Below are 13,590 nucleotides of genomic sequence, written 5' to 3'. Positions count from 1 at the left end.
AGCGCCGGCCACCTTCCAGCGCCTGGTGGATCAGCTACTGAGGGGGATGGAGAGTTTTGCCGTGGCGTATATTGACGACATCTGCGTCTTCAGCCAGACCTGGGAGGACCACATATCCCAGGTTAAACAAGTCCTAGACCGACTCCAAAAGGCTGGGTTAACAGTAAAGGCGGAGAAGTGCAAGGTGGGGATGGCTGAAGTATCTTACCTGGGCCATCGGGTGGGGAGCGGCTGCCTAAAGCCGGAACCAGCCAAGGTGGAGGTGATCAGAGACTGGCCTGCTCCCCAAACCAAAAAGCAGGTCCAGGCCTTTATTGGGATGGCGGGGTACTATCGAAGGTTCGTGCCCCACTTTAGTGCCATAGCCGGCCCCATCACTGAACTGTGCAAAAAGGGGAAGTCAGACAAGGTGATTTGGACTGAGCAGTGCCAGGAGGCTTTCCGGGCGCTGAAGGAGGCTCTGGTTAGTGGCCCAGTTCTGGCAAACCCAGATTTTGACAAACCCTTTATGGTGTTCACTGATGCCTCAGACACGGGACTGGGGGCAGTGTTAATGCAGGAGGATGAAAAGGGGGAGAGACACCCCATCGTGTACCTGAGTAAGAAGCTGCTACCCCGGGAACAAAGCTACGCGGCCATCGAGAAGGAATGCCTGGCCATGGTGTGGGCCCTTAAGAAGCTAGAGCCATATCTCTTTGGGCGACACTTCACCGTGTACACCGACCACTCTCCCCTGACCTGGCTGCACCAGATGAAAGGAGCCAACGCCAAGCTCCTGAGGTGGAGCCTGCTCCTGCAGGACTATGACATGGACGTGGTCCATGTGAAGGGAAGTGCCAACCTGACAGCGGATGCGTTGTCCCGGAGAGGGGACCCTGAACTTCCCCAGGTCACTGGGCAGAGTGACCCCGCTCAGTTCAGTCTCGAAGGGGGGAGAGATGTGATGGAGTAGGGACTGTCTGTGTGGGGAGTGGGAGAGCAGGGGAGGACTTTAGGGGATGGACGATGCCAGAGCCTGTAACCTGAGCTAGGTAAGGGAAGGGAAAGGTCAACACCTTTGCCCGGGAAGGGGTCAAAGGAAGGGAGTGGCAGGAGGGAAGCAGTTTGAGTTTGGGCTTGGGGCTGTGTGGGCGGAATTCAGGGTATCCTAGCTAGGATCCAAGCACCCTGAAAGCCCAGAAGGACTCGGTGGAGGGGTCCTGACTGTGCCTGCAAGCTCTGCTGTAACCGGTGTTCCTGTTGTCCAATAAACCTTCTGTTTTACTGGCTGGCTGAGAGTCACTGTGGATCCCAGGAAGAGGGGTGCAGGGCCGGACTCCCCACTCTCCGTGACAGTGGGATGCTGGGACCCAGAGCCACAGGCCTAAGGTGACACTAACTGTGCCAATGAGACACAGCTTAGCGTCCGTCTACACTGCAGGCGGGCATACCAGAGCTAGCTGTGATATTTAGTGGGGTCAGGTGGAACTGGGGGCTAGCCAGGGTGCGGGCAGGCTCAGCTGGGCTGTCACCCATGTCACCATGGCTATGCTGATATTTTTAGCTCGCTCAAAGCTACCTCAGGTATGTCTGCATGTGCTGCAGCTGCACCTCCTGATTGCAGTGTAGACAGGGACAGACTGCACGACAATCTGGAGCGACCCCAGCGTCAGCTGATGGAATCTGGCCTACTGGAAGCCAAGAGGAAAAGGCATTACTAGCAATAGGTTAACAGCTGATTATCATTTTCGCTGTAGCTAGAAAGCCAGGCTCTTGTCAGCTCTTTGGGGTTACTAGTCTTGGTGGTTCCCCTTTGCATACAAATAGTCCAGGGTCCTGCACACGCAGAGATGTGGGATGAAACCCTCCCAGCACTGAGAGGCAGATAAAAGGCATCCACACTGGAGGAGTTTCCACCTCTCATCAGTCAGACACTGGTGCATGAGCCTCGTGGGGGTCCTGTCAAACAGTGCGAGGGATTTGATGTGTTCTGAGCTGCACTTCTTCACCACCAGCAGCCCAACAGCTGCTGCAGAATCATACGCATGGCAGCAGGAATCCCCTTTGTGAGCACTGGCTGTCGGGGATAACAGAGACAGCTCAGCATGTGGCTGCCGCAGTAGGGCATGGCTCAAAGGAGGCATTTGTGCTGCTTCAGCGCAGTCATTTTATTTCGAAAGCACCCAAGCTTGCTTGGGGAGCCTCGCAGCAGTTCGTCTCTAGATACACCTGCATCGCATAAACCAGAAACCCAGCCTGCAGGCTAGCGATAAAAAGGGTGGAGGAGAGGGCCAGATGCAGGAGCTGGCAGTAATTAACAGCAAGTTCAGGAAGAGCGGTGCTTCTAAACCTTTATTAAACCAGAGGAAGGATGGGCAGAGGCAGATGCCTAGATATGAGCAGTCGCCTGGTCGAGTGGCCAGAGGAAACCAGAACTGCTGTTCTTTGACTCTGCCAGATGCTGGGTGGGCTTGAGCAAGTCACGAAGGCCCACATTTTTGAATCTGGGTGTTTACATTTTCAAACCTAGACGTCTGCAGTCAATGGAAGTTTTGGGTGCTCTGGATCACTGAAAATCAGGGCACTTATATTGGGGATCCTGAATATATAGAGGTGAGTCTAACTTTGGACACCCAAGTTTGAAAATTTTGGCCTAAGTGACTTTCTCAGTGTCTCACAGCAAAGTGGGAGGTCTCTTCCAACCCCTAATCTTCTATGATGCTCTGAATTCTGATCTCCTGATGTCCGGTCACGTATATTAACTACTGGATTATGCTCTCTGAACAAGCCTGATAAAGGCAAGGCATTAAGGTACCTGGCCACATGGTCAGAGATGTTCTGTCTCTGTGGTCGGAGTTGGAGGTAGCTGTATGGGATGTCTCTTTGTTCTGTGTTTGTAGAGTGGAATCCTGGGGCTGTTGAACTCTATGATGATACATTATTATTTATTATTTGTATTTCTTCCATTCTTGGTCTACTCCCATGTCATTCTAAGCTTGTACAAGACATTCAGATGACACAAAGAACAGGTTATCTTTCAAAAATTGCAGGAGTTCTGTTAAAAAGTAGCTTTGATAAGATACACATCAAGGGGAAAAGCCAACTTCATTAATATATTAAAAGCAGCAAAGAGTCCTGTGGCACCTTATAGACTAACAGACATTTTGGAGCATGAGCTAGCTCATGCTCCAAAACGTCTGTTAGTCTATAAGGTGCCACAGGACTCTTTGCTGCTTTTACAGATCCAGACTAACACCGCTACCCCTCTGATAATTAATATACTTGTGTCTTTGGCCTCTGAAATTGGATTTAAAATCCAGATTGCTCCAACACAGTCAGAGACTTGGCAGTGTTTGAGAGCTGATGGAGCCTAGGCATTAGCTGTCACTCACTTCTAGGCAGAGAAGCAACAGGATCCTGTGCAGGTGGCTAACTCTAATTATGGTGAGGCTTCTTCCCAGGATGTTTGATTAGCTCATAATGGACTAAAATTCACCCTTAGAGGCAGAGTCAAGGCAGTTTCTGGATTGCAGCATGGTTTTCTGGGATGCAGTCAGGCAGCCTTACTAACAAGTCGGCAGTGGACATAAAAGCAATCCAGAGCTGAGTTTAAAGCACTCCTGGTGTGGAGATTCTCTCATGCCCTGCCATGCCTGTGCTGTCAGCTAGAGAGCACATGCCTTCCTGTGCCATTTTCAGATGATAAAGTCTTGGAGAAGCCAACACCAGGGAATTATGCCAACTCTCTGAACAAAACCTCACCCTGTAGCCAGTGCATCATGTCTGTAGCACTGTCCATCTAAGGATCTCAGACCACCCTGCGAGCATGAATGAACTGAGCCCTTGAAGTAGGAAAGTGCTGTTTCCCAATGCTACAAATGGGAAGGCTGTGGCACAGAAAGGTCAGTAAGTGCATATCTGTAGGATCTCTAAGGGTGTCTCGGGGTAACAGTACAGACTCCTGTTCAGCTCCATGAGGAATGAAATCAATCTGCCTTAGTATGTAATGAAACACTGGTGCAGCCGTACTGTGCAGGAGCTGTCAATACACTGGATAGTATAAACCAACATGGGAGTCACAAACAGGTGTCAGGGAGTCGCAACCACCTCTGCCCTTTTTCTATTCTGCTAACTGGCTGGACTGTGACACGATGATGGGGCAGGATCCCAGCAGGGGACACCTTAAGGACCACAGGGGAACACTTGGAAGCCAGCAGTTGCTAGAAGAGTATTTCTTGTACCATCTGTGATGCTGTAGCACTGTCTTCCTGCATATTTCAGAAGAGACGCACCTTGACACTGTGGCCAGATAGGTTTGACTAAGCTAAATTTGGAAGCTAAAAAATTCCCAAATTCCAGATAACCAGGTAACACACCCATCTGAGTAGGGCTCCAGCTGTTCTCCAGGTGGCCACAGCATCTGGGCTAGCTGGCCCATGAGCTACAGCGTATGTTGTGCAGGAGGCATATAACGGGAACAGATAATTAGCGGTGAATAATGTATTCTGGGAATGGAACCGAGCATAAGTTGTCTGTGAACAGACTGTGAAATTCTCATATGTACTTGTTGTTCTGAATTATTTATGAAGTCCGTCAGCAGCTCGTTCTTGGGCTACGGATTCTGTGCTTGACACAGTCGGAGACATGCAGTCAGCATGGTAACACTGCTAGCCCACACAGCAGGAGTTTCTAACGGTATTGGAACCAATCCCCTCTGGTCCAGATAGGCCTGAGCCTGAGGCAGGGTGAGCAGTGATGCCGAGAAACTGGTAGTGCCCAGGGTGGTGACAAGTGCACTGTGGAGGTGAACGCCGTAGATCCCACAACTCGCAGTCACACGGGCGTCTCAGAAAAGTGCAACGTTACTACTGACTGCTGGTTCCAGGGGCCCATGGGCATCAAACTGGCTCTGCAAAGCAGTTTCTAGACTTATTTTTGGAGGAGATGTCCAGGTGCCATGAACTCTGAGCAGTCCCCTGCTACTGATCTTCTCTAGGCAGAATTAACCCAATATTCCTATTTCCGGACATGGGGATTTCCTGTTGGTGGAAGGTTAACTACATGGTTGGTGACATTAGTAACTACCAACCTCGGGGGGTGGGGGGAAGGAATTGCTAATTGGGAGTCTGGGTTTGTGTAGCGAGAAATCAAATGACAAACATTCTATTCTGACCTTTAGGAGATAAAAGCTATTGGTGATGTGTCTCTCTCTATTCACAACAAAAGGTTCAAGAAATTCCAGCAGAGCCAGAAGTGGTGGCTGGAAGATAAATGTGCTCAGAGATTGTCTGGAACTGTAACCAGCACCACAGGTAATGGTTTGTGTTATGCAGGCCAGCAGAATGGGTCCCCTCGGGCTGAAGGCTGCTCTGTGTGTTAGTTCAAAAGTTGCCTGCATGCACTGGGTAGTGTTTGGGGCCAGCCGTTCAAAAGGGCTCAGGTCCCATGTAGGTACTGAAGTCCGGCCCCAGGTGCTGCAGAAATCTCAATGCCCATTTCGGGGGGATGATTGGGATGCTTATTGGCACCTTTCTCAGCACTTAACCCTGGGCCCAGAGTGCAGAGAGAGACGTGATTTTGTGACATGCAACCCACTGGGCCAGGGATAAGAGCCAGGTCAGTGATAGTTCCTCCACAGACACCTAACAGACAAGAAAACAGCCCATGAGGAGACACCTCTTAGCCCCACTGGCAGCACTGGGCTCCCATCTTCACGAGGAACTTCCTGCCATGCCCACCAGACAAGGAAACCCGCCACATGTTGATCTTCCTCGCAGGACAACAGAAAACCTTAGTGCAGCTACATGCTTCCTCATGGACACCTTGCACCCCTACGCTGGGCCCCCAGTGGGCTAAGGGGGCTACTGTCCTCCCTTCTGTCCAGCAACGCCATGGAGAGAGCAGATGGGGGCGCACCCAAGGACTGGCAGATTCTTGCCCCTCCAGTGCGGCCGGGGAAGGGAGGGGCTGGAGCGCGTCCCTTCGCTGACAGCACAGAGCAGTAGGGAGGGCTGCACGTGCTCACAGGCTGCCTTCCCAGGGCTCTTTGGGGCAGAGTCCCGGTAAACCGCCCCCCCCGACATAACCGGTAACACCCTGAGCACACCAGGGCCCAAGCCGGGAAGCTGATGGGGAGGGAGATGGCTGCATGTGAGTGCAAGGAGGCAGCAGGTGGACGGGAAGATGAGGACAGGTCTGTGACTGGTTGAAGGAGGAGGCAGGGAGCAGAGTGATGGGGCTGCCTGGTCACTTCCAGCTGCAGTGATGGGGTAATAGTGATGAATTTGTGGGGGCAGGATGTATCAGCAGGGGTGGGGAAGAGCCCAGACTGGTTGGTTGGTCAACTGATCAGAACCGATTGTGTTCGTTTGTGGTGGGTTACCAGCCCAACACTCATTCTGGGCACCAGCCAGGGTTGTTTATCGCTATGGGCTGTAGCTCTCTGTCCTTGGGCTCCTCTGCAAATCCCAACCAAGACCACTCCACTGGTTAGTTAGCCACAGTGCAGCGCTGCACCTCCCCCAGAGTGTTTGAATAGGGAAGCAATCTTGAGTTTAACTGTTTTCCTTCTACTCTGAGAAACCACCCCAGGAGTTCTCCCATTACAAGCTACAGCTCATTGCAGGACTTGGCCAGAGTGAAGTGAAATCAGCAAGGCGCTTTGAGTAACAGCTGTAGGAAAGTATGAAATTCTCCACTGGGCAGAGACTCAGGATTGTGAAACCTCCATGAGAACAGAAACTTCTCAACCCTTCTGATGCTTTGGGGTGAGCTGGCCAGCTGCACCCTGCAGGCACATCTCTGCCTAGAGAGGTTTTTGGATACCATGGAGTCTGCATCATGCCAGATTGCACAGCCCTGACCTCCCAAACTGAACAGTTTGTGCCATTCTCCTGTACCAGGTTCAAGGTTTTCACAAACCTCCCCAGCTCTTGCTGTTTGTGCGTGACCAGAGAGGGGCTGCATTGCTCCAGGACTTGTCGTGAGAGGGGTGAGGGCAGGGAGTCAGTTAGCAGAAGGAGACACTGTCCAATAAGTGTGTTTTGTGAAATGTGTCTGAACAGGAAAATCCAATGCCTAAAGAAATGAAGGAGAAGGGCTGCCCGAAGGGGGGGAGGGAGATGGGCAGCAGAGGGGTGAGGATTTAAACATTCTCCTTAAACACTGGAGCAGACTGGCTGTCAGGACTCCTGGGTCAGTTCCTGGCTTTGCCACCAAAGCGTGTGACCTTGGCCAATCAAATGTGCTCTGATTCTGGGTGACCACCTTGAGATACCTCGGGCCTGACCGACAGAGCTGATAAGTTCCCATGGAGCCCATTCTTAGCTGAGTAAATTGGCATCAGTCAGGGAGCAGCACTTATTTATAGCGGCTGAGGGTCTGGGTTAGAGCTGTGTGTCCTCAGAATATCTGAGCAGCAGGACCCAGGCGTCTCCACGAGGCACTGAAAGCAATCCTATTCAACGTATTCATAAATGATCTGGAGAAAGAGGTAAACAGTGAAGTGGCAAAGATACTAAACTGCTCAAAATAGTTAAGACCAACGCAAACTGTGAAGAACTTCAAAAAAAATCTCACAAAACTAAGTGATTGGGCAACAAAATGGCAAATGAAATTTAATGTGGATAAATGTAAAGTAATGCACATTGGAAAAAATAACCCCAACTATACATACAATAGGATGGGGGCTAATTTAGCTACAACAAGTCAGGAAAAAGATCTTGGAGTCGTTGTGGATAGTTCTCTGAAGATGTCCATGCAGTGTGCAAAGGTGGTCAAAAAAGCAAACAGGATGTTAGGAATCATTAAAAAGGGGATAGAGAATAAGACTGAGAATATATTATTGCCCTTATATAAATCCATGGTACTCCCACACCTTGAATACTGCGTACAGATGTGGTCTCCTCACCTCAAAAAAGCTATACTGGCATTAGAAAAGGTTCAGAGAAGGGCAACTAAAATGATTAGGGGGTTGGAATGGGTCCCATATGAGGAAAGATTAAAGAGGCTAGGACTTTTCAGCTTGGAAAAGAGGAGACTAAGGAGGGATATGATAGAGGTCTATAAAATCATGAGTGGTGTGGAGAAAGTAAATAAGGAAAAGTTATTTACTTGTCCCCATAATATAAGAACTACGGGCCACCAAATGAAATTAATGGGCAGCAGGTTTAAAACAAAACAAGGAAGTTCTTCTTCACGCAGTGCACAGTCAACCTCTGGAACTCCTTACCTGAGGAGGTTGTGAAGGCTGGGACTATAACGGGGTTTAAAAGAGAACTGGATACATTCATGGAGATTAAGTCCATCAATGGCTATTAGCCAGGATGGGTAAGAAATGGTGTCCCTAGCCTCTGTTTGTCAGAGGATGGAGATGGATGGGAGGAGAGAGATCCCTTGATCATTACCTGTTAGGTTCACTCCCTCTGGGGCACCTGGCATTGGCCGCTGTCGGTAGACAGATACTGGGTTAGATGGATCTTTGGTCTGACCCGGTACAGCCATTCTTATGTTCTTATGTAAGTAAACACTTGAAAACATCAACCATGACCTCTCTGTGCCTCAGTGTCCCCATCTGTGAAAATGGGGATGACATCTCGTACGGTGATCTAAGTGGGGAGGGAGACGTGTTATCACTAGTACTGGTGTTAATTTAGTAACCACAACAGCATTGTGCTAGCCCCTGCCACGGAGCAGTGAGAGGGGCTGGGAGCAGACAGTGCAACGGACCCCACGAGTGCCAATGCCTATGATAAGCAGAGTACAAAGAGGAGATTGTGTCAGTTTGTTTTGCAGCATTCACCTGCCTCACCCCATTGACTGCAGATGAAGGGAGAGCTGAGTTGAGCATTCAGCCTGGTCATTGCCAGTCACAGAGCCTCGCCGCAGGCCCTTTTAGCATTCTGCATCCAGCCTCCAGCCCAGGGCTCAGCTGCTGATCAGTAAAACACCTGCGGAGCTTTTTGGTTTTTACCAGTACTTTGTGACTGGTTTGGAGAGTTCAGCCTGGGCTCAGACGGTTTGCTAGCCGCTGCTCAGAAGCCCCCTCACTGCTGGGATCCACTGCTCACAAGTGATTATTACTGGAACCGTGTGAAGCTTTCAAGTGAAAAGGGAACTGGGGAAACTCAAAAGCAGGAGAGGCCTCTGCTGAGAAGCCGACAGCCAGACAGCACAGGAGACCTGGGTTGCTTCCTCCCAGCCGTTCTATGCAGTGCTGAGTCACGGTGGCCAGAGGCCTTTTAAACTCAAAGGGACAGAAGTTCCCTTCCATGGGAATAGCAACCCCCCTGCTGCTGTGTTATAGGCCCCATCGCCGGCCCCATCACTGTGGGGCCATGGGGCCACGTTCTGCTGTGCGTTTCTCTGCCTAGGCCTTGCTGAGGCCTAGTGGCAGCCGTGTCAGAGAGCAGTTAGAGCTCTCCGCTGCCTGTTCCTGAGGACACCAGGGTAGGCTGCAGGAGGGACCATTCTTAGAGGGAGGTAATTCTGTAGCTATCTCCAGACCAGTGCACACGCTGAGGAAGCAGAGGCAGGGGCCATGCTAGGACACTGTGATTGAGGCCTCTGCTGAGACAGGAAAAAGCAGCATCTTGCTCCATCCAGGTTCCAGCTGTTGATTAAGGCAGCGGCAGGAGGGCTGGCACGATGCAGAGCAGATGCTCTTAGGGTTAGGAGTGGCGCCTGGTGTGTTTGTATGTCTGTGTTTTAGGACTCTATGTCTGGGTTCCCATCTAGGGTTGCCAAATATCCGGTTTTCAACCAGAACGGCCAGTGGAAAAGGGACCCTGGCGGCTCCAGTCAGCACAGATGACCAGGCAGTTAAAAGTCCAGTCAGCAGCACAGCAGGGCTAAGATAGGCTGCCCTGGCTCCATGTGGCTCCTGGAAGCATCCAGCATGTTCCTGTGGCCCCTGGGTGCAGGTGCTATCAGGGAAGCACCACAAACTACCCCAACCCAAGCGCCGGCTCCGCAGCTCCCATTGGCCGGGAACCATGGCCAATGGGAGCTGTGGGGGTGGCACCTGTGGTCATGGAGTTGCCTGGCCACCGCTGCCCTCCAGGCTGGCCAGGCCTAGACAGGCTCCTCCAACAGCCCATGGCCCACAATTCACAGGTAGGAATTTTCAGGCAAAAGTGGCTTTTCACGTTTCCCCCCAGGCTCCCGGGTGAACCACCCCAAGCCCCAGCACACCCCAAACACCCCCACAATGGGGCTATGCAACCGTCTGACACAAGACAGCTAAATTAACCCACGCAGCTGCCTCCAGTGTTTATCTCAGATTTTCCCTGGCTCTAATAATGAATCGAACTCTGCCTCTAACCAATGAGATAACCTGGAGGGAAAGAATAGCTGAGTAGGACCGTCAAGAGATCAGCCACTTCAGTCCTGTAGTAGCCACAAAAGAAGCATCACCTGCAGGTTCAGATGCTTAAGATGGCTGAAGTCCATGAGAGGCTGTATTAGCAGTGTTTATTAATTGTCTAGCACTGACCATGTTCTCTGTGCTGCACAGGACACAAAGATACAGACAGTCCCTGCCCCAAAGAGCTTTCAGTGTAACAGCCTGACAGAGAGAAGACAGGATGCATTGGGAGTTTACAGTGTCGGGGCCAACTGAATCCGTGCAGGTGGACCCAGAGCACCACCGAAGGATCAGGACTGTGGGGAGATGCAACGCAACGTGTAGCAACCTGTATGGAACTTGGAAGGGGTGAAACTAAACATGTCCAGTATTTTTAACCTTTCCTCAGAGGTCAAGTTTTCTAAACCTTTTATCAGTTTTGTTGCTCTCCTCTGGACTCTCTCCAATTTGTTCACATCTTCCATGAATTTTGGCACCTAGAACTGGACACAGCTCTCCAGCTGAGGCCTCACCAGTGTCAAGTCGAGCAGGACAATTACTTCCCATGTCCTACATAAGACACTTCCATTAATACACTCCAGAATAATATTAGCCTTTTTTGCATCTGCATCATGTTGTTGGCTCGTGTTCAATTTGTGATCCACTAGACTCCCCAGATCCTTTTCTGCGGTACTGCTGCCTCACCAGCGAGTCCCCGTGTTGCAGTTGTGCATCTGATTTTTCCTCCCTAAGTGATACACTTTGCACTTCTCTTTATGGAATTTCATCTTGTTGATTTCAGATCAATTCTCCTATTTGACACTGTTGTTTTGAATTGTAATCCTGCCCTCCAAAGTGTCTGCCCTCTCAGTTGGTGTCATCCGCAGATTTTATAAGCATACGCTCCACTCCACTATCTGAGTCATTAGGAAAATATTGAATAGTACCAGATCCAGGACAAACCCCTGCAGGACCCCACTTAATATGTCCTCCCAGTTTGACAACAAACCCTCCAGCCATTAGTACCTCTCAGTGTAATAGTACAAGGCAGCAGAAGGAAATGGTTTTTGGAGGTGAGGCTGTAGCTCAGGACTCTTGGTCTAAGGACCCCAAATATGGATCACTAACACTACCCTATGCGGCACAACACATTTCAAAGGTATCCGAGTAACCAAGTGAGATTTTGGCTCACTTACAAGAGTTGAGTTTTAAAGCATATGCCGTGGTGGGAATGGGAACTTTCTAGCCATTTTTCTGTATTGGCACATGTGTGCTGTAAAAATATAATGTTTTCTTAACTCCTCGTCTCTGGGTTGCCCAAAGATTTATTGGGTGTCATGCACTAGCCTGGGTGACCGATTGAGACCGTTTTGACCTGCATCACATCAAATAGTTTGATCTCTGTGTGCAAGAAACAGCCCACTGAGAAACATTTTTAAACGGGCATTGTGGGGGGCTTATTTCTGTTCAACTCCTCCCTCAAATGATTCCAAACTTGGGTCACTATCCCTACCCTGTGCCTGCCTGAGGCACAGCACATTTCAAAGGAATCTGAGGAAGTATGCCAGTAAGCCCGTCAAAGAAGGAAGGTAGGTAGGTCTGACATGATTTGTTCTTGACAAATCCATGTTGGCTATTGCTAAACACCGTTACCCTATAGGTGCTGACAAATCGACTGTTTAATAATGTGTTCCAGTATCTTTCCAGGTATCGAAGTCAGGCTAATAGGTCTAGAATTCCCTGGTCCTCTTAATCTAGGTGCTATGTTTGCCCTTCTCCAGTTCCTGGGCCCTCAGTGAGCTCTCAAGATAATCGCCGACAGTTGTGAGCCTGCTCCAACTAGTTCCTTAAGTACCCTGGGGTGAATTTCATCAGTGTTCCCTGTAAACTGGGCACATGCACAAGTCACATGGCTGGGAGCATGGCCAGCACCCGGGTCCCAATCTGCATGCTGGGCTATCAACCTGCCAGAGCCCGTCGTGCCTCCTGGCACCAGGAACCAAGATATGGCAGGGACCTGAGCCAATGGGGAAGTAAGGAGCAGAGTAGGGTGCTGGGAGCTCATGGGAGGAAGGGGGGGCTCCCTCCAGGGTTGAGGCTCCTGGGCGGGGTAGGTGTAGGAGCTCTGGGAGGAAAGGCAGGGCCAATGGGTGTCTAGAAGGGAGGGCTGCGGCCCCAGCTGTGGGGAAAGGGGCCCTAGGCTGGATGGCAGCTGTAGCAGGGGCCTGGACTTCACTACCTGCCTCACCCTCTTGCTGCTTAAGGGGCTGTGCCCCTCACAACCACATTGCGCCCGCACCAGCCTGGAGAAAGACTATTAATAATACAGGCAGAGCTGAGCCTGATTATCACTGGTCCTAGCAATTCTCTCCTGTTCGTCTCGCTATTTGTTTATTTCCATTTTCCCAGATCTTGAACTGTTTAGAGTGACGTCAGGTTTGCGGCTCAGAGGCTTTTGCTGGCTCCCATCTAGCACTGCCATTTAATCAAATACATGCCTCATTCTGTAAACCTTTAAGCTTGCGCTGGAAGAATGTAATGGGGTTCTTTTGTAAGGATTGATGCTTAGTCTCCAAATAGCTTGTCCCTCCCTTCATGGCATGGCTGTGTGCACACCCAGAATCCTTTGAACCCAGAAACAACTGGTTGGAAGCAAAGTGGCTGCTGACAATAGCACTTGTATGTGTTTTGGTCTGAGGCAGCTAGGGAAGTCAGGCTACAAGCAACAGAGCCACAAGAAGGTAACACAGGGAGGGCACTTTTCAGTCTCCCTCTGGCCTGGCTTCTTGGAACAGTGCAAGGAGCATGCATCATAATTTAATTTCCCAGAAGGAGAAACTGGAGAGCAAGAAGCAGCTTCAGCAGGTCCTAATAGGGCAGGGAGAAAAAAAGGTTGCAGAAAAATAGCACATAATAAAAATGTTCCACTTTGTGGCATTTGGGGAAAATTACAGCTACCGTGGCTGCAGAATCACAGTGTCCACGGGGCTCTAATTGACGTGAATGGGGTGGTTCACCTTCTCCAAGCCATTGTTTCAGGCTGTCTGCAGATTCAGGCAGGGATCACTGCTTCCGTTTATGCTAGGTTTACTTTTTCGAGGTTATCGCCACAACCATAAGGGCTGGCCCCTTTTTTTTAAATGAAAGGGAGAAAATTGGAGGAGAATTTAGGAGTCCAACAGTCAGTGCATGACCCCCAGGGGCCACGGCCCACCTGGTGGGATTCCCACTTTAAACTGTTCAGAGGTCTTTATTGGTGAAGGAGTTTT

The sequence above is a fragment of the Gopherus evgoodei genome, chromosome 9, assembly GCF_007399415.2.
Source record: "Gopherus evgoodei ecotype Sinaloan lineage chromosome 9, rGopEvg1_v1.p, whole genome shotgun sequence".
Lineage (NCBI taxonomy): Eukaryota > Metazoa > Chordata > Testudines > Testudinidae > Gopherus > Gopherus evgoodei.
This window is presented reverse-complemented; position numbering follows the sequence as displayed.